This window comes from Microtus pennsylvanicus, chromosome 22 (assembly GCF_037038515.1).
Source record: "Microtus pennsylvanicus isolate mMicPen1 chromosome 22, mMicPen1.hap1, whole genome shotgun sequence".
Lineage (NCBI taxonomy): Eukaryota > Metazoa > Chordata > Mammalia > Rodentia > Cricetidae > Microtus > Microtus pennsylvanicus.
In genome coordinates this window covers 8,966,671-8,993,546 of record NC_134600.1, presented here as the reverse complement: position 1 = coordinate 8,993,546, position 26,876 = coordinate 8,966,671, and the positions used below count along the sequence as shown (strand labels likewise).

Sequence of the window (26,876 nt, the reverse complement as noted above, 5' to 3'; positions counted from 1 at the left end):
GTCAGTGCATTTAAACCTGGCCCCATTTACGGCAATTTATTTCATTACAGGATAAAGCAGTTCGACTCGTGAGTAATAATTACGGTGTCTGTAGTGCTTTTAACACCGCAGCAAGTAATCCTCACCTCACCCCGTGAGTAAGTTTGATGAACACCCTTCCCTCTTCCAGGATGAAGCCAGACCCAAGGTCATGTGGCTCTGTCCTGAATCCCAGGGTGGCCAGGAGAAGCTGGGGGGTCCTGATTCTACTATGATCAAGTGACTGTCAGTCACTGCCCAGTACCCAACGCTATATTCAATATCTATGTGAACGATAGAGACAATACAAGTGTCGCACCACGCGCTGTTTTCTTTTTCAGTAAATTCGCGTTTTGTGATATTCTTTGGCACCCAAACTTTGACCTAGGAGAGGTGATTACACGGAGAGGAATGTTCTCTGTGCCGGTGTTCGAGGCCAAGCCTCTTGTAGCTGTCGGGCTCTGCATCTCTGGTCTGCAGTACGCAGATCTCGCAGAGACCAAGGTGAAGGGTCAGCGCGCGTCCCTGGGTGTCCCCAGCCTCAGGGTGCTCACCGGGGGGCGCTGTGAGGCCTGCGCCTTGGTGAGCCGCGGCCGGGGAACGAGGGGCGCGTCCGGGCGAGGTCGCCGCCCCCGCCGGGAGAGGGGAGTGGCCGCGCCGCCGCCGCGCCTGAAGCCAGCGCACTCGGAGCCGGGCCGGCGGACGCAGCGTAGGGACGCGGGGCGCACGGTCGGCTGAGCGGCGCGGGACCCTCGGCAGCAGCTGTGGCACGAGCCCCGCATCGGTTCCTAGCCGCGATCCCCAAGCGGCGGCCAGCGAGCAGCACGCGGAGGCGGAGCGGCAGAGCAGGCGCCCGGGCGAGGTACGCTGCGCTCGCCCGTGCCGGGTCCCTTCCCGCCCCGTGCCTTTGTGCGCGCGGCCCCGGGCTCAGCCGCAGCCGGCGATCGCGGGTCCCCGGCTCCTGGGGCGCTCGTGTGGGACGCGGCAGCGCTCCAGCGTGAACCCACGCGCTCTCGAGGTCATCGAGAGCGATCGCTGCTCCGTGTACCTTCGGGGGGCGGCGGGAGCGGGGGCGGGGGCTTGGAAACTAAGTTGCTCTCAATATATGATAGCCGCTTCGTAACTATAGGCACCGGGGGACCCCGCTTTCCGCGGGCCCACCCGCACCCTCCCCCCTCCATCCCTCTGACCCACTGGAGTTTCCTAGCCCTGGGTTCTGTGGAAGGACAGGCTATGGCTTCCTGTGGGAGGGAGAAGTGGAGGTAGAACAAAGGGGCGTCCTGGGGAGTGGGGTTCAGGTGCGGTGTGCCATGGCCGCGGCGCACGGGGAGGGGCGCAGGACCCGGTGGGTCGCCCTGCGCGTGCAGCTGCGCTCCACTCCTTTGTTCCGCCACAGCGGTGGGGGCTGCCCCGGGTCCCGTTTCCTGCCCGGGATGGGATTGATTCACAGTCCCAGAGAGGCTTGGGGAAGGGGGCGGGGCTCGAATGGAAACCAGATTGGGAATGGGAGCCCTGGAGGGTGCTGGGCCGGGTGGAGCGCTGAGGAGGGGCGGGGGGTGATGAGAGTGCGTTGGAGTTAATTACAAACACAACCTTCTGTCTAAAGGCCTGTGGAGTTTATTTGCGGTACTTTGTTCATGCTACGGCCTAGCACTAATTGTTGCAACAAGTTCTGTTCTTCCTTAAAGTTGTAGGCTCTGGCTATGGGAGTTTGCTGAGAGCAGATCTTGTTAGTTATAATGGATGAAGAACTTTTCTTTCTTTTCCTTCTTTTTTAAGGATTTTAGAGTAAATCAGGAAGGATATTTGTGTGCTTGCGTATCTGTGGATTTCACTGTGGCTCAAATAGGCAGACCAAAACAAACAAACAAACAAACAAACCAACAAACCGCCTTTTTTTTTTTTTTTTTTTTTGGACACAGGGTTTATTCCCTGGCTGACCTGGAACTCTGAGGCCTCCTTGACCTGAGTGTTGGGACTAGAGGTGTGCACTACCACACCCGGCTAGGGCGTGTGTAGAATCATTTTGACTAAATAGGTGTCTTCATTATCATACAGTATAGTATGTATGATACATTTCCAAAAATATTTGGGGCTTGGGAACCACCAGAAAACCAGACGTTGCTAAAGAAATGAATCAGGTGATGTAATACTGAGTTGAGAATTCTTTTGTCATCGGTCCCAGAAAAAAACACCCTATATTCTTTTTGGGTTTGGTTTTTGAGGCTGGAGCCATGGCTTCAAGTGCTCTGTGCTTTCCCATTCCCTGTGGACCAACCGGAGTGAGAGACAGTGACCATTTCTCTGGTTTTTTTTTTTTTTTTTTTTTTTTTTTTTTTGGAGGAGTAGATTTGAAGGAGTAGATTTGTCAGGCCTTAGTGAAAGTGACCCAGTCCTAGATTAGAATTGAGAATCTCAGAAGGATTGGGACTGAGCTCGGGACTGGGGGTGAGCCTTTGGGGGTCTGAGTGATTGGTGCCTTTGAACAGGGCATTCTAAGCAAAACCGAGGAGGAGCTGACATTTCCAGGCATTGATGGTTATGCATGTGGGGTGTTGATGGCAGAGACCCAAAGCCCGGTGCAGTTTGGAAATGCTGGCTGGAACCAGCACTGCCTGCGGGACAAGTTGAGGGCCATTTGTTGTTAAGAGGGGTTGAAGCTGAAAGCCTTTTTTAGCCTTAGAAGGCGAGTTGGGAGCTTACTCTGGGGGGAAAAAATGTTTTGTGCCCACTAAGTGGTAATGGGAAAGAAGCTGTACAAGTCCCTGCTCGTCTTTGTGCACGGAAGTGCGGCCAGGTTTTCGGGCCAGGCTGTAAAGCGGTGCATGGAACGTGTCCTCAAAAGCCATCGTGATGTGAAGTTGGAGTGGGATGGTGCCCAAGCGTCAAGCTGTTTGTCACGGTGGCTGACACACACTGCTTGGCAGTTTACAGAGGGACTCTCCTCTTCATTGCTGTCCCGCCGTTCTAGACTGTTCATTCATGTGAATTGTTTTGCTAAGTGCAGTTCCGTTGGATTCCCCCCCCCCCCAAGGGCTCTTTGGTCCATACGTTAACGAAGCGGAAAGCGTGTGGGCCTTAGTGCTGCTGCAGACGTGAATGAGAGCCTCCCGAAATAGCCGGCTCCTGGCCCGTGGCTGTCCCCCTGGATGCTGCGGGATTGTGTGATAAGTCTGGCAACGGGCTGCACCCCTTCTGGGATGAGTCATCACTCTGTCAAGCCTGGAGTTCAGGACTGGCTTTCCCCGGATGCCGCAGAGCTAAGCAGGGCAGTGGGGATGGGCTGACATCACTGGGGGAGAGTGTGGGCTGGGAGTGGGATGGGCGGTCCACAGAGAAGAGCGCTGTAGTGCCCTTGGCATCCCTTGGGCACCCATCCTTGTGCTCAGCCTCCTTTGGGGTGAGGTTTGTCTCTCTTCTGTCTCTGTTCCAATGTCTTCAGTAGTACCTAGGCATTTAGATTTTAATTGAACAGTCTAATGCTAATTATAGTTACCATTTAGTAGGTTTATTATGTGCAGGATTTTACAGGCACCGTCGCTGTATATTAATCTCTAAAATAACGTGGCCAAAGGTCTCAGTTATCCCAGGCTGGCCTAGAATTCTCTACGTAGCTCGGGGTTGGCCTTGAGCCCCTGATCCTCTTGACTCTTCTCCCACTCCCAGGCTGACTTTACAGGCATATCCCACTATGCCCGCTTAAAATTATTTTGTTTTTTGTTTTGAGGATGGTCTTACTTTGCATCCCAAGACTGTCTTAGGAATAACTATATAACCTGTGCTGGTTGTTAACTCATGGTCATCCTCCTGCTTCAGCCTCCTTGTGCTGAGATCTTAGGTGTGAGCAAACCTGCCCGCTTGGTGCATTGCCTCTGGCTCTGTTGGAGTGGTGCAGGTCTCTAGTAAGTGACAGAGTTGAGGTTTGGGTGCTTGACTCTAGCTAAACCCTGCAGAATTGCTGGGCGTGGCCACGTGATCGCTCTAGGCCATTAATCCCAGTAACCTGGGGGCAGAGGCGGACAGTGAGTTCAAGGCCATCCTGGACCTGCTGAGTCCTTGGTTAGCCCGGGCTCAGAGAAGAGAGAGAGAGAGAGAGAGAGAGAGAGAGAGAGAGAGAGAGAGAGAGAGAGACACCCTGTCTGAAAAAAACAAACAACAACCAAACAAAACAATTACATGAATAATCATAATTGAACTATTAGCTCTTTGCAGATCCCGGGTCACTTTCTTGTGTATTATTATTGATCCTTCCCAAAGCCGCTGTGAAATAGGCTTAGAAGGCCAGATCAGGGACATGACTATTTTTATTTTTTTTATCAATACTTTATTTATTTATTTATTTATTTATTTATTTATTTATTATGTATACAATATTCTGTCTGCAGGCCAGAAGAGGGCACCAGACCTCATTACAGATGGTTGTGAGCCACCATGTGGTTGCCGGGAAGAGCAGGCAATGCTCTTAACCACTGAGCCATCTCTCCAGCCCCCGGACTATTTTTAAAATATCAATTTTTTTTTGGTTTTTCGAGACAGGGTTTCTCTAGCTACAGAGCCTGTCCCGGAACTAGCTCTTGTAGACCAGGCTGGCCTTGAACTCTCAAAGATCCGCTTGCCTCTGCCTCCCAAGTGCTGGGATTAAAGGCGTGCGCCACCACCGCCCGGCTAAAATATCAAATATTTATTTGAAAAGTGTAAATGACTGCTTAAAAAAATACCCCACCACTCCAGAGTCTTACGTAGGCCAGGCTGGCCCAGAACTCATATGTGGCTGAGGATGACCCTGTTTCTCCTGCTTCCCCTTCCAGAGTGCTAGATTACAGGCTTGTACCAGCTCTCTTATGAGGCTGTGGAGGTTGAACTCAGGGCTTCCAGCACTTTCCCAAGGGAACTGCTTCCCCAACTCATTATTGCTGTGTAGTCAAGGCTAGCCTGGAATTTGCCATTTTTACACCCCTTGAACACTGGGATTATAGGTACATGCCGCCACACCCCGTTAACATAAACAACTTTATTTGTAAGACAAACAGGGAAGTGACTTTAGAAAAAGTTAGGCCGCCAGCATCTAAAAATAAGTTCTTAAAAACCATTTCAAGCCAGCAGCATCGAGGTTGACTTTATATAGGATCATACAGTTCCTGTTTCTTGAACGCCGCGTTAGCTCTTTTTATCTGAAAGCCTGCACGAACGCAGCACTTTGCTCCTCAGCTGAGACCCAGAAGGAATGTTGATGTCGAGAGGAAGTGGGACGTCAGAATTGGAAACACGCTGAGCTGCAGGCTGAGGATTTTCCCAGCACACGCTTTTCCGCCCTGGCAGGAGCCTTTTAGAGAGGACATTCTTCCGTAGGGAAGTGTCAAGGGTCTTCCTTCCCTGGATCCTCTGAGATCACCCCATCCCTGCACTCTGTGGGAACACACATTCCACATGATTTGTGTGCTCAGTGCTTCCCCACTGGGAAGTGAACTAGTTTAGACAGCGGTGTAGAAGGGGAACAGAGGTGACCTGTGTCCTAGGGCTGGAGCAGAGAGACACAGTGGGACCTTGGGACACAGTGATCACCAGGGCAGGAGCAGGATGGAGCTGTGTGTTGACACACGTGAATTATTTATGTTCTCAGAATGTGCCTGGAGATATTAAAAGTATTCCTCCCTCCCCCCTTACACACCCATACTGCATACATGTATATATTCATATACATAATTACTTCCCAAGATAAGCACGCCTTTAATCCCAGCACTTGGGACACAGGGACAGGAGAATCTCTGTGAGTTTGAGGCTAGCCTGGGCTACAGAGTGAGTTCCAGTTCAGGCTCCAAAGCTACAGAGAAACCCTGTCTCAAAAAATAAAATGAAACAAACGAAGAAAAAAAGAATTTAGAGATTGTGAACCGTGCCTTTATTTGTTGAAGTATTTCAACCCAGGATACTACTGGGCTCTCCAGGGTCAATGGCATAGCAGTGACTTGGTCTTTTCATGTCCTTAACTTCTCCAAGACAGGTGATACACACGCCCTGCAGACCAACACTGGAGCAGCGCTTGGGGGAGAGGGCCGGAGAAAGGCGCTCAGACGGTTTCCCCTCCAGCTTCTGGTGGGCCTTGACCCAGCTGATGTGAGACCCTGAGCTCCTTCCAAAAGCAATAAAGGCCACCCGTGTGCCTCCGAGGACAGTGTGGCAGGGCAGAGTGGGCGTGGTTGATGTTATTCTCCTGGGGGACTACATCTCCCAGAAGACCCTGTGGGCTAAGAAATCTGTAGGAAGACAGGCCTACCTTGACCTGAGGGAGATGTAGTCCCGCAGGAGAATAATAGTTGAGTTGAAGGAGATGGGCATACGCTGCCCAGACGGAAGCTGAAAACAAACAAGCCGGAGAGAGGGCGGAAATGCTATCCAGGTGCCAGCTCCATCCTTGGCTTTCTTTCCTCCGGTGTGAGAAGATCCGGCCCTGCGCCCTGAGGTTCCCGCCTGGAGTATTAAGTTCCATTTTGTGTGGGAAGGGAGCGAACGGCACGTGGGTTCCCGACCAGGGCTTGGCCTTGGCCACCTTTCGTCCCTGTGCTCCTGTGACATTCCCCAGCACCTCAGATATGTTGTGTTTTAAAGGCCATGGAGGGCAGGAAACGCCAAGTCCGCACAGGAGGGCTAGCTCTCTCTTAGTCTCTTTTCCTCGACCGTGCTAGAATATCTTGACAAGGGAACTAAAGAAGAAAGAGTCCATTCTGGGCTCAGACTTGGTGAGTCTTAGCTGGGCAGTCACGGCCTCAGGAGCTGGACGCAGATGGAGATTATTGTCCACAGTCAAGAGTCAGAGGGCCGTGCCTGCCTGCTGCTGCTCCCTGCTTTCCTCTTACGTGGTCCAGGCTCCCAGCCAGAGAGATGCTGCCCACAGACCCACCTCAACGTGGTCATTTGCCCAGGGGCCATCTCCCTGATAATTCTAGATTCTGTCAAGTTGCCTCTGACTGTCAACTTGCCTAATCATGGTGTGTTATGCTATGGGCTATTCATGATGTTCAGTGAGTACTTGATTTATTATTATTATTATTAGTGCATGTACGTACACATTACATGGCATAAGTTTTTTTTTCTTCCTTTTTTTTATGGGGTCTGGGGCCAAACTTAGATCACATCTAAATCTGTGCCTAGCTTGGCTGCCTTTTGCTAAAAAGCGTTCTCACCACCCACTTCTCTGTTTTTTTGCGACCCTTTATCCACCTAGTTTATTCCTACATTCAGCCTGTTTTCTCTGTTCAAATCCTTAAGCCTCTGATTTTGGTTTAGACATTTCAAAGCATTTGCCCAAAATAGGTGTTTCCACAAAAAAAGGAGTAGAGTGTATGGGGGGGAGCTCATACATTACATAAAAAAGGGTTCCTTAGCCGGGCGATGGTGGCGCACGCCTTTAATCCCAGCACTCGGGAGGCAGAGGCAGGCGGATCTCTGTGAGTTCGAGACCAGCCTGGTCTACAGAGCTAGTTCCAGGACAGGCTCCAAAGCCACAGAGAAACCCTGTCTCGAAAAACCAAAAAAAAAAAAGGGTTCCTTGGCCAGTGTCGGAACAACTTCCTTTGAATTGCTTCGTTTGAAGTCAGTTCCCTTGCAGGAAGGCCCTCCTGGCCTTTCTGGATGTGGACAATGAAGTCCTGAGAAGGGGCCGTGGCTGTCACACATCCTGACTGTTGGTGCCTCCAGGACGCTCTTGAGAAATTCTGTTTCTCCGTAACTGCTGGTATCCCTTCATTGCCTGTCTTTAGGTCCACAGCGCCCTGGCTGTGCTGAGAATATATGTCCTGCGTGGGCAGATGTGCTGAAAATAGCGCTGTGTGTCCACCCCAGAGGAGGAACTGGGATCCACACCTTTTCCCCGTACTTACCAGCCTGTGTGGTGCCCACAGCTGCCCCATTGTGTCTCAGCGTATAACCTGCGTGTGTGTTCTCCCACATCACTGCTAGGGCCCCACCCCCACCTGACGTGGGAGGTCCTTCTGACTGTGTGTTGCTTTTATTGGTTAATGAATAAAGAAACTGCTTTGAGCCTATGGCCAGGAAGAACAGAACTTGGCGGGAAACAGTAGGCTGCATGCTGGGAGAAAGAGGGTGGAGTCAGAAGGCCGTGGAGCCCGCTGCCAGAGTCAGGATGTGCGGAAACTTTGCTGGTAAACCAGTTACATGGCGTATACAGGTTAATGGAGATGGGGTAAATTAAGATGTAGGAGTTAGCCAGTAAGAAGCTAGAGCTAATGGGCCAAGCAGTGATTTAGATAATATGGTTTCTGTGCCATTATTTCGGGTCTAAGCTAGCCGGGTGGCCAGAAACCAACAAGTGGCCTCTCTCCCTCCAACACCCACCTTCTTCGCTCTGCCTTCAGTTGTGTGTTTCAGGAATTGCACTTATTGAAATAGAAGTTCAGGCACATGAACAGCTTCATATCCACGTCTTGCCGCCACAAACCTGACAGACCTCTCTGTTTATATAGGTTTTTACATCCCTCCCCACAGTGAAGTTCACTATGTGATTTATGTGTGAAAGTCTTTCCCATGTTTTAGATTTTCCTGGGTGTTTCTGGCTCTCGTGGTCATTGTGACGGGACTGTTTAGTGCCTCTCTTATCGCTGTGTCTGGTGTATCAAGAAGGGCCTGGTTCTCTGTCTGTTCATAGATGGCTCTTGGTTGCTCCCCGGAACTTGCTGTGGGAACCTGACATCATCAGATGGCTTTCAATGGAGCAGGAATTTCAGCATGGATTGAAAACGTCACATTTAATTTTAATTTACAAACTGTATGCTTTTAGAAGCAAGGGGAGGTGACTTCTAGTTTTTTAATACATTTATAATATGTATTATATTAACGAATATAATATCCGTTGGTTTATTCATCAAGTGTTTGGATGCCTACCACGACGTCATAATAATAGTGAGCAGAGATGATGTCGCTTTCTTTCTGGAAGAGTGAGAGATTTGGGTGTAGAGATGAACAAGGATCGTCACTGTATCTCTTTCCTCCTCCTCCTCTAGTCCACACCGACAGGGAACCTATGCTCCTTCATTTCCCCGTCCTCCTAGTGCTGCGAGTGGCCACTGCCACAGATGGCACCGAGCCATCTGTCCTTGTGAAAGCCATCTGAAGGGGAAGGACAGATGGCAAGAAAGGGGTTTAGATTGGGGTATGGAGGGGGCTGTTTGAGGACGTGAACGCTCACCAGTCTTCCTGAAGGGTGATTTAGCAGGAGAGGAGGAGCAGGATTGAGTAACCCTGTAGACAGCCAAAAGGGGTGCCCACTGGGGGGAGAGAGAGAGAGAGAGAGAGAGAGAGAGAGAGAGAGAGAGAGAGCGCCCTTGGCAGGTAGCTCACTGATCTCCCAGAGAGTTAGGGGCTTAGGGATGCCGGTATTGAAGCTTCAAGGCCTCTCCCCACTCCTCTCCCAGTGCACACACGTGGCACATACTCAGGGACACACATACACAGAAATGAGAAGAAGTAAGGCGGGAAACAGACTGAGCGAGGCTGCTGAGGCCCGAGGGGCGGTGTTCTGCACAGTGGGCTGAAGGGGGCTTCTGTCCTCACTGCGCTTGCCGTAAGCCAACGTGGAGGTGCTCATTTCGGGTCAGGATGCCCTTCTCGCCCGATCTGCCCGGATAGGGAGAGGAATGCCTCTCTGCTCCTAGACTCCCCACTTCCAGGTTCCCTGATACCAGCACTTTTAGTTCAGGCAGTCCCCCATGGCTTGCCTCGTGGACTGCTTGACTTTATGATGGCGTGATAGTGAGATGCATTCCTTGGAAACTGTACTTTGAATTTTGATTTCTTTCCCCCCAGGCTAGCAATACATAGCTTGTTGCTCTGTCCAGATGAAGGCCAGAACAGGAGCCAAGACTCCCCTTAGCCATGTGGGCAGCCGGGTGGAGAATTACCATACAGTGTCCTGCATCACGATGCTGGGAACTTCTGGGGCTGGGTCTCGTAAACGCATCTTCAGCTCAGGATATTTGGAGCTTCGGACGGTCTTATGGGGACTAAGCTCCACCACCGTCAGTTCAACAATTGTCCTGCTGCTGTCCTTGCTGCTGACTGCTGTTTCTGTTGAGCATCTGAGATCCCGTGAATTAGATGTCTTTGCTTGGCGGTCTGCTCCTTCTGGGAGGGTCTGTGTCAGCAGACCCAAGGGCAGGGTGAGTGGAAGGTGGGGGGCGATCTGGAGTCCCCTGAGGTCCTCACACCTTGTTCACCTATACTCCAGCTATTTGGTCGTCAAGGCTTTGCACTTGGGGCAACCCTTTTGGAGCTTTCCATTGAGTTTAGGCTTTGTAAAGAAGTGCGAAGCAGTTTGGGGCACCGGCGCTGGTCAGGGTACCCGCTTTGAACCTTGGCGTTTGTATTTAATGTTGCTAGCTCATGTATGTGGCTTCACTGTCGGGTCTATGTCTACCTGTTCCTTGTCTACAAACTGTGACACAGAGTTTTGTCTGTGCTGTCGTAGGGATTGTATAAGGTGTGTGCGCGTGTGCGCCTGGGTACTGTCAGCCCAGAACAAGGACTCTATATTAGTTCCTGTCGCTCCGTCTTCTGGAGAATGGATTTCTAAGGCTACTCCTCCCTCAGATCTTCAAATCTGTTCGAATCCAAGGCGTGTGTACAAGCTACGAGCGGCACAGACTTCGACATATACTTTGCGGGCAGGTGTGTGTAAAGGAAGCCAGCAGAGGAGAAAATACGGACGGCGATTGTTAGGATAGCAGAACAGCACCTGTTATCGTTTACCTTATAGTGTTTTTTCCCTGACCGCTGATAACATCACACAACCGTGGGAGTAAAAGAGGCTAAACTCGCCTTTGCCCAAGTGCTTCCTGCTGAGGCACGGCCAAAGGATCACTGGGCGTCCTGGCGCTGGCAGCATCTGCAAGTGGAGTGGAGCGCTTTCCCGTGGTGTTTAAGAGTTGCAGAAATGCCATGGTGTTCGGCTGTGCACAGACAGCCTCGACAGAAAGCCTTCAACATTAGCAGGTGGGCTGTGCGCTCTGGGAGCCCCTCTTCCTTTGACGGTCGCTTCTTGGTCCCTGTGTTCCCGCCAGGGCCCCCTAGTCACCTGTTCCTCCTTTGCTCTCTCCCATCCCTTTCCACCTTGAATGTCTCTCTTTGAATCCCCGGCTTTGCCTCTCGTTTGTCATGCAGGAATGGTGTGTCTGCTCAGAGAGCAAATTTGGTTTCCTATGCCAAGGTAAAAATACTTTTCACCATCTAAATTGCGGCCCTTTATTTAGTCACACCTAGAACCAGCGAGTGAGGTTATGAACCAATTAAGCCTAAGGTTCCAGTAGCACCCGGTGTCTTGCAGGGTTGGACTCTGAAAGGAGGGGCGGCCAAAGGAATGCCGGGCTTGAGTTTCTCTCTGCCTGTTTCCTTGGGGGTTAGTCAGCATTGCCACCATCGTGTCCTTATCAGAAAGTTTGAACTTTTCCATACTGGTGGAGTAGAATTCTGGAAAGTTACCCAGTGGATTTTCACAAAGAGACCATGCCAAATCAGATAAGTTGCCTCAAAAACCGCATCGCTTTTCATTGCTTTCACGGCCCCGTCCATCACGCTTCCCAGCCTCTCTTGTGTTCCTTGCTTTCTCTAATCGTGCACGGAGAGCTGCTCTTTTCTGGGAAGTTTATCTACAGGAATTGGTCTTAGTATGTTCTCAAAAGAATCCCCCCCAGGCCTCGGGGCAGCCGTGTAGCCTGGCGTCCGGGGAAGAGTTACTGACTCAAGGCATACTGCTGATTTCAGGGAACGTGCAGTTGAGTTGTTTTAAAGGACCAGAAGTAAGGAAGGCCTGCTTTTGAAACCCTGTTCTGGACTTTGTTGGTCACCTGGAATTTGAATGTAACAAAGGTATCTACATTAGTTCTTCCTCTGGCTTGAGTCTGTTGCACCCGCAGCAGGATCAATATAATCAATAGTGTGATCACAAGTAGGGTTTATTGCTTTATAGATTTCTTCATCATAATGGTTTCTTTCATCTGAGTGTGGCCACGAGTACAGGGATGTCTGTCTGTTTGTGCTGCTCAGTGGGTGGTATAAGAGCCACGCAGGAGATGGCATGGCCTTGCAGGTTGATTTCCGGAACTCAGATTCTGTGACGTTGAATTCCCCCGAGCATGACAAGGCTAAGGCGTGAGACCTCAGGAACTCACGCTTATTCTTGGCAATTTGAAACCAAAACCCAGATGCAGGGGAAGAGCTGAAGGCAAGTTGTACCATCCTGCGCCTGCCGGTTGACCTGTTTGGTATCAGTGGCCCTGGGATGTAGTTCCTGAGTAGGTTTGTGTTGTCCCAGCAGTCTCTGGGCTGCCAGTGGCCACCTGGTTTGCCTTGGCCTTCTGTGTGATCTCTCCCGGCTTTCAGCCCCAGCTCGTGCCCGGTGAGCTTTCCTTACTAGAACTGTCCGTCTCACACCGAGCATCGCAAAGAATAATCGGGTGTAGGGGAAGCCGCCTTTATGGGAGTTTGTGCTGGGGTTGCAGCAATGTGGCAAGGGAGTAGAATGCCAGCCGGAGGGATTTAGGACTTGTCCCCACACCCTTGACAGTGTATGCGATTATGAGAGCTCTCTGGGGTATCTTAGATCAGAGAATGGTCTTTACGAACATCACACAGCGTTTGGAAAGCAGGGTTCCCAAAGGTGCTCATCAGAGACTGTGTCGGCTCATCCTGACCTGCACAGGCTCAGATGGGACAGAATCCCAGCCCTGAGAAGGGGAAGTGGACAGAAGGTCTCGCCTGTAACCAGTGATACCTGCTGGGAGAGGGACACTTCTCTAGTGGGGTGTCACTGGTTCATGAACCTTCTGCACCCCGGGTAAGGCTCATGAGTAGTTGGCCAACACAAAACTGATTATCTAATCTATCTATCTATCTATCTATCTATCTATCTATCTATCTATCTATTATCCATCCATCTAGATTTCTAGATTATCTATCATCTTTCATCCGTCCATCTAGATTATCTATCATCTATCTATCTATCTATCTATCTATCTATCTATCTATCTATCTATCTATCTATGTATCTATCTATCTCTTCCAAGGGTCCACTCAAGTTTTCCCCTTTAACATGAAAGACCTCTCCAAAGATAGTCACATATTATGGTCCTGGGACTGATGGCTTCATCATGAGAACTCTGAGAAAACAAATCTAGCCAACATACATGGTCTGTGAGCCCAGTGACCCACCCTTGCCTGCGTCTCTATCCTGCTGACCACCTTGCTCTCGCCCACTCTGGCCCCTCTGCAGCTTCTTGCTCATTTCTTTCCCAGTTCTGTAGATTCACATCTTTGCTTTCATCATGAACTCGGGTTCATGGGTCTCTCTTCAACTCTTTAATCACAGCCCCAGCTCTTGTGGCAGATGCTCAACGTTCCAGTCAGGTGAACTGTAAATGTGTGTTTGGTAGCATGGGACCTTCATGGGACCCTGGGCCCGTGGCTTCTCTTACTGTGCTTCTCGGTTTGTGGTTGGAAAGAAAAGCATTGTGGGAATATCACTTGAGGTCCAGGTTCAGGAAAAATTTGTGTTTGAATTTGCCTTCTGTTTCACAAGTTAATTTTTTTTCCCTCTAGAGTTCAGTTTTGAGTTCCTTTTCTTTTCAGGAGGCCAGTTTAGTTAAAATTAGGTTGAGTGGGTGTACAATCCCAGCAGAATCTGTGGGCAGAACTATTTCAGTGGGTATGTTATAACTGACATACACACTCTCTCCTTATATATAGATGCACAATCATAGACATAGACACAGAGAGACACACATACACAGACACACACACACAAACACATACATAGACACACATACACAGACTCACACACACATACATAGACACACATACACAGACTCACACACAAACACATAGACACACATACACAGACTCACACACACATACATAGACACATACACAGACTCACACACACAAACACATACATGAAACATATACACACATAGGCACATATGCACAGACACATACACAGAGATACATACACACAGATGCATAGACACACATATATAAACAGGTACACACTGACACACATAAACACATACAGACACACACATAGACGTATAGATACATACAGTCACACACACACAGAGCATAGAGGGTTAAAGCTCTGTAGATATTAAGATCATGTTTGTTGCTGAGCTCCATACCCAGGCATGCATATTAATAAAGAAGTCAGAGTAGCCATAGGAGTAAACGCTAAGCGTTTGGTTGTTCCGGGTTTTTGATGTGTATGTTCACTAGAAACGAAGGATTTCTGCTATGTGTATGTGAGTCTTAGACTTTCTATTACCGTTACTGTTTTCTGTTGCTGTGACAGAGTAACTGAGGCTGGGTGATTTATTTCCAAGTTTTACTCCAGCTCATCCGTCATTCTGGAGATCCGAGAGCATGCACCAGCATCTCCTTGATTCCTGGCAGAAAGTGGAAGGCACACGAGCCCGCATGGGGGGGGGGGGGGGGACGGGAACCGGAGCGATCCTGCTGCGTGACAGCCTGCCCTTTGCAGGACTGACCCAGTCTTGGGAGAAGCTGTTAATGACCTAATCACCTCCCAGCAGCCCCACCACTTCTCAACATTGCTACACCAGGCAGTGAAACCTCAGCGTGAATTTTGATTGGGATAAGCCATATTCAAACCATAGGGATGAGATGGTTTTCTTCATCCAGTAGTCTGTTGAAATATATTAATATAGTAGGGTGCTGGTGGCGCACGCCTTTAATCCCAGCACTCGGGAGGCAGAGGCAGGCGGATCAGATCTCTGTGAGTTTGAGGACAGCCTGTTCTCAGGATAGCCAGAGAAACCTTGTTACAAAACAAATACACACATGCACATATATATATATATATACACACACACACACATACACACACGAGAATATATACACACATATATGTATATATTAATATATTGATATTATTTCTACATTAAAGGTTATATATAGCTTTTATAATTTCCCTCGGCCTTATGTCATTTGGATTGAGCCCCCCTTTGCCCCCATCCCACCTTACCATTAGGAATTGAACCCGAGGTCTTCATACACGCTAGGCACATGCTCTTTTTTTTTAATATTTATTTATTTATTATGTATACAATATTCTGTGTGTGTGACTGCAGGCCAGAAGAAGGCACCAGACTTCATTACATATGGTTGCGAGCCACCATGTGGTTGCTGGGATTTGAACTCAGGACCTTTGGAAGAGCAGGCAATGCTCTTAACCTCTGAACCATCTCTCCAGCCCCGGCACATGCTCTTCTACTGAGCTGAGGACCACATTGTTTTCAGGGCATTGGCTATCAGACTTGCAAGTATGGAGAATAATACATGGTTTTCCTATTGGGCTACTCGGAGTAAGGACACCCACATTTTGCTGAGATCCTCTATAGCCTTTTGTAGAGCGTGACGTTCTCTTTGAGGGCAATGTTTGCCGCCGTCGGCAGTCTTAAAGATGGAAAGTTCTGGAGTATGAAACTCAGCCGTGTTTTTAAGCAGCAGTGTGTGTGTGTTTATTCTTTGCGTCTTTAAGAGCCCGGCTCTGGCATGACATGTGACCTGGCGCTCTTGACTCCACGCTCAGCTGTGGATGTGAAGTGTTATTTCTGTACTTAAGTGACTCGAGCACTCGCAACTATACGTTTGGAGCTGAGTAAATAAGACCGGATGTCGTTCAGAAAGACCTGTTCCGCTTTTAGCTGACTAGCATGCCTGCACTCTTTAACTGTCTAGGCCACAGCCCTCGAGGCGGTACCAGTGCCCGGCATGGTGGTACAACCTGGAGTCCTAGGCCTTGGGAGGTTGGGGTCAGCCTGGGCTACTTAGTGAGTTCCAGGCCCAACCAGGAAAACCTGTCTCTCGGGGTGGAGGTGAGGGAGTGGGGAGGAAGGTCTTCCTGTGTGTGCCAGGCCCTCACCTTACCATTGGTAAGTTTCCTGGGTTTTAATTGTCTGATTTCTTCATCTCGTCTCATTTGAATCACTCCAATTCTTAGCCCCAAGCTGCTAGGTTGGAGCTCCAGCTGGAGTCCCTGCTGCTAGCTTGCTGTGTCTTTTTTTTTTTTTTTTTTTTTTTTTTACAGTTAGTGCCTGTTTCCCCTGTGGCTTGCCGGCCTTTATACAGTGTGTAATCTGGACAGCTGCACAACGCAGCCCTCCCTGTTAGTCATTGTCCCAACCTACTCAGACCGTGAGCTCAGTATTATTTTTTGCTGTCTATGCTGTAGCTTAAATCTGAAATGAATGCCCGAAGCCCACGTGTTAAAGGCTCGTTTATCAGCCCCGAGACACCGTTGGGAGGGGTTGTTGGCAATCACGACGGGAACACAAGCTTCTGCCATGATGAACCCCGTCACTGTAATCTTAAAGCTGTAGGACCATGTGTCCATGGACCCCATTCTCCAAACTACCTGCCCAGACAGACCTACCTTTCTTCTAATGTGATTACCTCGGGCATTTTGTTACAGGAGCGGAAGGCTGGCTAACCCGCCTCTGTACCCGATCAGAGGTGCTTAGGTGAGCCTCCATCTCTGTATGGAGCAGCTGTTGTCATCTCGTTTCTTCAGGCCGGCCGGTGGGTGCCCCTCTGCCTGTGCCCTGCAGTGTGGACACCATAGATGATGCTGTCAGAGTCCTCAACTCTTCTTCGTTCCCACCGCTCTGACAGCCAAGGTTCTCGAGCTGGACTCTCAGACCATTCTCGCTCCATTGCCCAGTCTATTACCTGGCTATATCCACTGCATGCATCTTACATGGTGTTTGTTAAGTGTGTTTTCCTCTTAGTGCCTAGATTCTCTGTGGTCATACCCATGTCATCCTTTCTCATCACTGGTCATGGAGGGCAACTTTTACCATTTCTCTCTGATCTGTTTGTGCACGCCAACTACTGTAGTTGGTTTTTTTTTTTTCTCTCTCTTGTACTCTTTGGGGAACCGCCACCCAGCTCCCAAAATAAATACACAGAGATTTATTCTTTCTTATAAATGCCTGGCTTTAGCTTGGCTTGTTTCTAGCCAGCTCTTTTTTTTTAACTTAAATTATTCTGTCTACCTTTTGCCTCTGGGCTTTTGTCTTTTTCTATGTATTTTTCCTCCTTACTCTGTGACTGGCTGTGCCCTGGGTAACTGGCCACCCATGCCCTCTTCTTTCTCCTTGTCTTGTTCCGTGATCTTCTCTTCCCAGATTTCACCTCCTGTGTACTCTCTCTGCCTGATAGTCCCACCTATTTTTCTCTCCTGCGTAGCTATTGGCCATTCAGCTTCTTATTATAGACCAGTCAGGTGTTTTAGTCAGGCACTGCTTCACAGAGTTAAACAAATGCTGGGCTGTGGTGGCGCACGCCTTTAATCCCAGCACTCGGGAGGCAGAGGCAGGTGGATCTCTGTGAGTTCGAGACCAGCCTGGTCTACAGAGCTAGTTCCAGGACAGGCTCCAAAACCACAGAGAAACCCTGTCTTGAAAAACCAAAAAAATAAAATAAAAAATTAAAAAAAAAAAACAAATGGCACATCAGAGAATGCAGCGCATCTTGGCATCATTAAACAAACGTCCCACAGTGTAACTGGACGCAGCACATCTTAAACTTATGTCCCCGCAAGAAACCACGCTAATCGTCCATGTAAATCTAATCTCTGTATTCCACATCTCGAGGTGAAGAGGTTGCGTGGAGCGCACACTGTTGATCGATTAGTTTGCTCTTAATCGTTGACTCAGTTTGATTGCAAATGCCTGGAAGCGGTACATAGGTCTCTTGTTCTGTTGCTCTCTGAGCAGGCGCGGTGGGTGATGGACGGCAGGTAGTTGATCATGAAGGTCAGCCTTGGGTGGATGCTCTGGGCCCCTCTGCCAACCTGGTATTGACCTACTTTCCCCTTCTTATCTGCGTGCGCAACATTTGTTGTGTTTGTTGTACCCAGTGAGCTCTCACGTCACAAGGAATGTTTGTCCCTCGCTTGCGTGTGAGTTGAGCGCTACAGGGCTGGCTAACTCGGCGGAGGAAACCATGGAGGAGAAACGTTGGTAAGCAGTTTACCTTGTAAACTGGGGGGCATTACGCCTACGTCATTTAAAAATGACTGTAGTTTTTCTAACCACCTATTAAACACGGAGAGGGTGAAACCATCCATTTTAAAGGTTTAGCCTTTTAATTTCATGGCTCGCGTTCTCACGGGTTTTGAGAATCCTTCTTGAAGTGCCTGTACAGGACGTGAACTTTTTTCTCGTCTGGGTTTTACCATCCAGTTTGTTCGTAGGCATTTCCTCTTTGACTAAATTGTCCCTTGGGGGACACGGTTGTGCTGTGGCTCTTTGCATAGGCAAGCTGAAGGACCTTAACAGTGGGTTTTTGTGTACCATACTAGGTATGCCGTGTTCAAGGAGGAAAATGTACCTGTGTGTGGCCTAGCTCTTGTTGTTACCTGTAGATCATCTGGAAGTTCGGCAGAATTGTCATTCAGATTTAGTTAACGTCTGTAAGTGGACATTTTGTCAACACAGGTTTTAGGATACACGTTTGACATCATTTCAAAATTATTAAGGCATGTTCTAATGATTTGTTCCCTTGGTTCTTGATAAATACGGCCCAGCGCAGTAATAAGAGTCATGATGGCTTTGCCTCTGAAATTTAATATTACAAAGAGAAAAGACCTGGAGGTTGATACAGAAAATGCTCCCAAATTCTATTACCATCGTTGATTTTACACAACTTTACGCGAAGCCAACGCATTGCAGCAAGTTAGCTATTTTTTAAGAAATTCTTTTCAAATTACAGAATAGCTTTGCCTTCTGAATTTATATTATCGGGGTCTTGAGGGGAGGGACTATCTTAGCTATTTTTGTTTGATCGCCTTTCAACTAATAAACATCCATGAAATCCTAATGTAAATGTATAAACATCTCTCCCTTTGTTTACATAGTTCATTAGACTTTATTTTAGGAGCTGACAGCTCAGGGAGTCTCTGAATTTCTTTTCTAAGGCCGTTTCTCACCCCAGCTACAGAGCCGTGCCTGAGGCCCGCTCTGGTAAGGAAGGAACTTTTCCTACGTTTGTTAATATGTAGATCTGTAGTTTGATCTCATAACTAAGTGCTTTCATAACTAGATGGATTTCTAAAGAGGGAGGATGTCCTTTGGGCAGCGATTGTGTGGACGGCTGTAAACACAGCCTTGCTGTGTCCCCTCTGCCCGGGTAGCTGCGTGTTAGGGCTATCCTGTTTATTTCTGCGCAGTCTGTCTATGCTCTCTATAGTTAGGCTTTTAATACATTTTTTCCATGAAGGGTCCAGAATAGCTGCTTCCCTTAGCTGCTGAGAAAATGTCATTGAGATTTTTGTGGATTGGCATTTGCTGACTTTTTGTTTCTTTAAACATTCTTTAGAATTCCTCAAATGAAGGGACTCAGCCTTTTTAGAATTGGTCGCGCCAGCACGGGAAGACTGTCGGAGCGAGCTTGGGAGACAGTGGGCTATGTTTTTTTTTTTTTTGTGGGGAAACTGAGGCTTGGGGGTGGCATTGTGCCTAAGGTATCCCCGTCACACTGAGTTGGATCTGCGACTTGGATCTTCTGGGTCTGGACGTATCAGCTGTAAAGGGACTGGAGGGCTGGGGTGGCGTTTGGTGGAAGAGCACTCTTCGGCCTTGAGTGGTCCCTTGAGCTTGACAGGTGGCGTGAGCGGAGGGCGCGAGCCACCGGGTGCTGGAGGCTTTGGCAGGGTTTGCAGTCTGTGGGACCAAACGAGCCTGGGACCTTCTGATTAATAAGTGGATTCATTTGGAAGGGAAGTTGGTTTCCCTGGCGGCTGCAGTCGGTTTAATCATTACTCGTGGCATCTGTGGATCCAGCAGGGCCCACGAGAGCTGACAGCTTGCCAGTTATATCTGAGCAGTTTTACATTCATACCGGGGTTCCTGGGGCTCAGGTTCGCCAATCTAAACATTTGACTTCTTGGAATCTTTTTTATCCGCCTCGAGGGAGCGGATTGAGAAGTCTGTGGGTTATAATTAGCACATTCTCTTGTACAGCTGAGTTGGTGTTTCTGGATGGAACCGCGGTTTATGGCGTTTGGCTCCCCTGTCCCGCAGGCCTCGGAGCCCCTCAGACGTTAGCTCATTGATTCTTGTAAGGTTTCGTGTGAGTCGTGTAGTATGGTTGCAGGCTCCTTCTTAAAACTAGCTCTCCGGACCTATTGAGCTTGCAGAAGGTGAGGGATGCTTCTGTGGGTTGTGGGAAAGCAAAGAAGTAGGGTGGGGGTGGAGACGCTGGATGCTGCTGCTGCTGGGTGAGCCTTGGAGAGATGTCCCTTGGTGATGTTCCTGACTTCACTCAGACCTCCCTCTGGGAAGTAATGGGTGTTTGTGTCTGTCTGTCTGTCCGTCCGTCCGTCCGTCCGTCCGTCCATCTGTCTGTGTACTGGCTGCGCTTCCTCCTGTTACTTACCTGCTGTCACAAATCAACTGGCGAGGACGACAGAAGGAAGGGAGGGTTTATTTGGCTCACAGTCCAAGTGCGCGTTCTGTCACAGAGAAGTCACGCCCCGGATGATGAGGTCGCCGAGCAGACCGCACCCAGAGTCAGAAATCCAAGAGCTGTGGCTGCTGGTGCTCAGCTCTGAACCCCAAGTCTCGGATGGTGCCACTCATAAGTAGGGCGTGGCCTTCCATCTCATAAAACCAATCTAGGCACTCCTCTCGGACACTTCCAGAAGTTCGTTCCCCAGGCAATTTCGGATCCTATTCATTGGCTGCCAAGACTAACCGAGACTAAACCTAGAACCCAAAGGAGGAGGCAGTCACTTAGTTACGAGTACAATCTTGTCGTAAGACAGGGTAGGGAGAGCTTGTGAGCTGCTGGGGTCAAAAGAGGAAAAGCGTTTTGGGAAGGGAGGAAGCCATGTCTAGCGGGTTTCATCTCTGCCCATCTGTGTACACCTTCCTCTCATCCTGAGTTTGGGGACCAGCAACTGGAATGCATTCCCTTGGATTCCAGCCTGAGTCTGGGATGGCAAAGCCTGGATCTGGGGTCCTTCCTGGGCCCAGTGTGTGTCTCACTCACAGCCTGTGGCCCAGGGTAGCTAGGAATGCGGCCCAACACAAAATTGTAAACTCATTTAAGTGTTTTCGATTCCTTCTCCTCATGATTTCTTTTTGGTCACTTAATTTTACTGGTGCAAACATGAACTTTGCAGATGGCAGCCCCGTTGCAATGTCAGCAGGTCACGTGGCAGGTGAACGGTGGCTGCCAGGCTTGTGCAATGCGCAGCGGGACTTCTTACCTCCGAGTTGCTGGGACGTGCTTGGCAGTTTAGGACTTAGGTCAAAGGGTGGACAATGCTTTAGAACTGAGCTAGCGCAGGGCTCTGGGATCTCGCGTTTTCTCTCTGGGAAGGTTTTGCCTGGGACGGGAGGTCTATAAGCCGACTTTTTCTCTTCAATCAGAAGATGCGTGGTTAGTGCTATTGCTGCAGCCGCCACTTTTTTTTTAAAACCTCAAAAATCCTTCTAATTAGCCTGGATGATATGTTTATCCTATTCATTTTCCACAGCTGGAAAAAGCCTCCCAAACCTCTGTCTCTTTATGAATAGCAGAGTCGAGGTGCCGTTTTTTTCAGGCCCGTCCGGCCAGTCTGGCTTAGAGTGGACAGCAGCTCCTAGGCAGCTTCTTGTCGATAAAGCCGGCTTCCACGCTCAGGTGGAAAGCAGCCTTGACATTGATTGGTCTGTGGTGATTCTAGTCCCATTTCTGGCTTTGCAGAAACACTGGGGGGAGGTGTGTTAACCCTTAGATAACCATGAAGTCACAGCCCTTTCTCTTCCTTAAACGGGGCTTCCGGCTCGGTGGCCGCGTTCAGGGCACGCGGGCTGACATTGGTGGTTATCTGTTTACTCTCATTTCTTATTCATATCTATCTGATCTTCCCTGCCTGTGACTGTTCTCTGTGTTTTTATTCAGAGTTAGAACACCAGGCAAACGGCTTTACTCTGTGGAAATTGCCCCGAGGCCTTGCCCGTTTCTTTCCCTAGCCTACGAGTCTAACCACAGCGCTCCAACCAACAGCCCGTGAGTCTTAGCAGAAGGTTTCAGAGAAAGGCTGGAGGTGGGGACACTTTCCCCATGGGTTGACTTTAACAATGAAATAAAAGACCAGGAAGGCAGCAAACTATGACCCGTGACGTAAATGCAGGGGGTAGACGCCGCTCATATGTTTCTCTTAGCAAGTGTGTCGGTAGGAGTGAAAATTAGTACCCTCCGAACCTTCTTGCACACGCACGTCAGCCCACTTTGTCCCATGCAGGGTGCAGCAGAGATCACCCTACGGTGTGTGACACCCTAAACCCGGCCCTTTGGAGAACCATGCTGCCTGAGTAAATCGCCCCAAAGAATTCAGTTTCTATGCCATTTGCCCTTCAGGTGTCAAATCCTGAGCAGGTGTGCTGTGTTGTGGGTACTCAAAGCTGTTCTTGTGTATCCGCGGAGGCTTAGCTGATGTCGTCAGCGCTCGGAGGGGCAAGGTGATGAGTGCTTGGGGTAGAAGAATGTGCGGATTTACTCGCCACGCCACAACCTGTGTGCCAGCCGCCCAGGCAGGTACCGCCCCATTAGGGTTTCTCTGTGTAGCCCTGGCTGTCCAGGAACTCCCTCTGTACACCAGGCTGGCCTCAAACTCAGACATCCGCCTGCCTCTGGCTCCCGAGTGCTGGGACTAAAGGCGTGCACCGCCACCGCCCGACTAATTAAACCTTGCCAGGCTGCCGTCTTCAGGGAAGGAACGGGGAGGCCCACTAACGGCAGCAGGGGAGGGATGTTGGGGTGTCACGGTGTCACCGTGCCTGGGTTGCTGTGGCACACTGTAGGCAGAGTGGTTTAAGCCGAGGATATTTATTTATTTTTTCATAGCTCCGGAAGCTGCTGTCTGGCAAGCACCCACCTTCCTGGTGTCTCCTCACTCACATTTATATCTTTTATAAAGACATGAATCCCACCATGCTCTTCCCGATGGCCTCTGAAGCTATTGTTTTCCAGAGGCCTCCCCTCCAGGACCGCAGAGTTGGAGGACAAAGCTTCTGATGGGAGAACAGAAGCTCTCAATCCCTACCAGCTGGCTGGCTTGCTTGGAGCGTGCTACTTAGGCCTAGTGACTTCTCCTACCAGACTAGATCAGGCTGAGTTTAAGTCAGGAAGCCCAGCTGGCCCTCCCGGGGCTCCTAAGTGGAACCACCCCTGGCATTTTAGTGTTTCTCTTGGTCCCACGTGATCAGCATCAGCCCCACTTTTCCCTTCAGAAGGGTGTCCCTTGCAAGGCTCCCTATGTGAGCCCGTGTGCTCAGCATCTCCCACGCTTGCTACCGTTTGACTGGAAGCTGGCATTGTTCCGGCCAGTATACGGCATGGCCTGGTCAGCGGTGGTACTGTTGGGAGCCTTGGCATGTTACGTCTTGTGTGGGGTTTGGCCCAGAGTCGGGGGGTCCTCCAAGGAGACTAAGGAGGGAGACAGGAGTTGTGAGGTCCTGGCTTCTCTGCCAAGAAGTTTTTCTTTTCTGAGTAAAATATATGTAAATGAAATTTATTGATGTGGGGTTTCCCTCTGTGATCAGCATTAATAAATAAATGCTTTGGACCTATAGCAAGGCAGAACATAGGCAGGCAGGAAAAGCTAGGCTGAATGCTGGGATGAAGAAGGGAGGAGCCAGAGAGAAGCCATGGAGCTGCCACCGGAGACAGATGTGCTGAAACTTTGCTGGTAGGCCAGGACCTCATGGTGCTGCACAGATTAATGGAGATGGGTTAAATTAAGATGTAAGAGTTAGCCTTTAAGAAGCTAGAGCTATTTTTCCATGAACAACAGCCTCCTGCATTTCAGGAGCTGTCTGTCCTTGGGCAAGGGGCTTGCAGATCAGAGGCATTTTTGTTTCATGGATCTCTTAGGCACATTAATTAAAACTTAAAAGGTGACTTCGGTTTTCAAATTCAAAAGTTTCACCTCCACATTCATACTGTGGCACACAGCCATACATATACACCAAATATATGTAATATCATAGTTTTCAGTAGCAGGTTGGCCTTCGCTTTTTTTAAATTAATTAATTAATTAATTTATTAAAGATTTCTGTCTCTTCCCCGCCACCGCCTCCCATTTCCCGCTCCCTCCCCCAATCAAGTCCCCCTCCCTCTACTACTGTTTTCACTCCCTAAACAAGTTTGAGCCAGCTGCACCAGATGTTCCTGATCACATGTGGGAGGGAGGTATATACAAGAAATATGTAAGGCTGTATGCCTGCCCCTGAGTGGACCTGGTGGGAAATGCATAGCCTAGAGGTTTCCCTTTAATCGCCTTTAATCCCAGCACTCGGGAGGCAGAGGCAGGCGGATCTCTGTGAGTTCGAGGCCAGCCTGGTCTACAAGAGCTAGTTCCAGGACAGGAACCAAAAAGCTACAGAGAAACCCTGTCTCGAAAATAAAAAAAAAAAAAAAAGAAGCTAGAGCTAATGGGCCAAGCAGTGATTTAAATAATACAGTTTCTGTGTGATTATTTCGGGTGTAAATTAGCTGGGTGGCTGGGAACTAACAAGCACCTCCCTCCAACAATTTATGAGTCTAGCTTTTTGTAAAAATTCTAATAAATTAAGGATTTAGGCCAAAACAAGCTTCTTGATTTGTTTTTTTTTTTGTTCATGTGTATTTTCTATTATTTTTTTTTTATAGTGGGTACACACTTCCCTTAGGCGCTTAAGAGGTCATTTGAGATGTCAACAGTGGATTGTTTGGGTTGGTAAGATTGCTCAGTGGGTGGAAGCATCTGCCACTAGCTCTGGTGATGAGTCCCATTCCTGGGACCCACATGGTCGAATGAGAGCGCTGACTCCCACAAGCTGTGCTCTGACCTCTAGACCTGTGCCCTGGCATGCGTGCGTGCACACTAAATACACGTAATTAAAAATTTAAAAATAGGGCGTTCCTTTGCCATTCTTGCTGGGCTCTGTCTCTTGGGCGTGGTGTGGGGGAAGAGTGGAGAGATCGCATGGCTGCCACTGTGCCCCAGCTGGTCGCGCAATGCCAGCATCTCAGCAGGATTCATCCTGGACATGCTTCTTGAACTGGATAGATGGGTATCTAATCCTTTACCCCCAGATGATATTCGGCAAGGACGGGAATTCCAGTTCTCAGTGCGTCGCTCCTATTAGGTTCTGAACCATGTGGCCGTTTTGGGTTTGTCCTTTGCCTTTGTTTTGCCTTGAAGACTGGCTGAGAGTTATTTTGTTCATGAAGTTTTGCCTCATTGGCCCAGTTTCCTCACTTAAATGTGTTTTGCATGTCACTCTCAAAAGCCTCAGTGACTTCGTTGGAGCCTTGCGCTGCGTTTCCTGTCCTGTTGTCGGTGTTGTGATTCTTTTTAGAGAAATCACCAAAGTGGTTTGAAGCGGTTATCATTCTTCTGCCTCCTACACGCGAGAGTGGCGGCTGTCGAGAATCCCCTTTGCGCTGTGACTCCTGCCTTCGCGTTTTCCAACCGTATTTTCAGTAGACTTTGGGGGGGACACCAAGGAATAAGACATGGCTCTTTGGCGGAAGAACTGGTTTTCTAGAAAAGACGCTGTCCGCAGGCAGGACCACTCTGTGTGGAGGTTATGGCTGGAGTCAGAGTCTGTTAAGCAGGTTGCTACTGTTAGCAAGTCCCCTGTAGCTCTTGCCTCTGGGGCACCCTTCTGACGATGCTACAATAGATGTGTTTTAAATGTGCTCTTTGAGTTACAGAGAGGGCTTCCGTGTTTTCCCACTCATAGCGTAGTTTTGGTTTTGCCCCAGTGGCCGTTTCAGATTTAAAATGATGTGACTTAGTAATCTTGGTGCGCAGTGAGCTGTCAGCTCGGATTCGTCCACACTCTTTCAGTGCAGAAAGTGTTCATCGTTGCTGCCTGCGCTCCCCTAAGAACTCAGCCCATCGTGGGGGCGGTAAGATGAGTCATCTTTCTGCTTAGCTTCCATTTCTTGTTAATTATTACTGTTGATTTTTTTAATTTGAAATAACTGTGTGTATTCCTGCTTTGATATCGAATGGTGGGATTCAGTGTTCTTCCCGTGGCTGACAGCTGAGGGGGCCGTCTTCATATTTTCAGCGGTCACAGTTACAGTGTGTCTCATCGTCATCACAGTTACAGTGTGTCTCACGGTCCCAGTTACAGTGTGTCTCACGGTCCCAGTTACAGTGTGTCTCACGGTCCCAGTTACAGTGTGTCTCACGGTCCCAGTTACAGTGTGTCTCACGGTCACAGTTACAGTGTGTCTCACGGTCCCAGTTACAGTGTGTCTCACGGTCACCACAGTTACAGTGTGTCTCACGGTCACCACAGTTACAGTGTGTCTCACGGTCACCACAGTTACGGTGTGTCTCACGGTCACCACAGTTACGGTGTGTCTCACGGTCACAGTTACAGTGTGTCTCACGGTCACCACAGTCACAGTGTGTCTCACGGTCACCACAGTTACAGTGTGTCTCACGGTCACAGTTACAGTGTGTCTCACGGTCCCAGTTACAGTGTGTCTCACGGTCACAGTTACAGTGTGTCTCACGGTCCCAGTTACAGTGTGTCTCACGGTCACCACAGTTACAGTGTGTCTCACGGTCACAGTTACAGTGTGTCTCACGGTCACCACAGTCACAGTGTGTCTCACGGTCACCACAGTTACAGTGTGTCTCACGGTCACAGTTACAGTGTGTCTCACGGTCACAGTTACAGTGTGTCTCACGGTCACAGTTACAGTGTGTCTCACGGTCACAGTTACAGTGTGTCTCATCGTCATCACAGTTACAGTGTGTCTCACGGTCACAGTTACAGTGT

At 49.3% G+C, this 26,876-nt stretch overlaps 1 protein-coding gene across 3 annotated transcripts in view; it reads left to right on the top strand.

The window, feature by feature from the left end:
* The first annotated feature begins 698 nt into the window (after positions 1–698).
* Positions 699–26,876, top strand: part of Myo1b (myosin IB) — a 154,587-nt gene continuing 128,409 nt past the window's right edge. For 2 of the 3 annotated variants that reach the window (XM_075955915.1, XM_075955914.1), the window contains exon 1: positions 699–880. The gene's annotated coding sequence lies outside the window, so the exon portion shown is untranslated. The remainder of the gene's footprint in view (positions 881–26,876) is intronic. The other variant, XM_075955913.1, reaches the window with a different exon arrangement.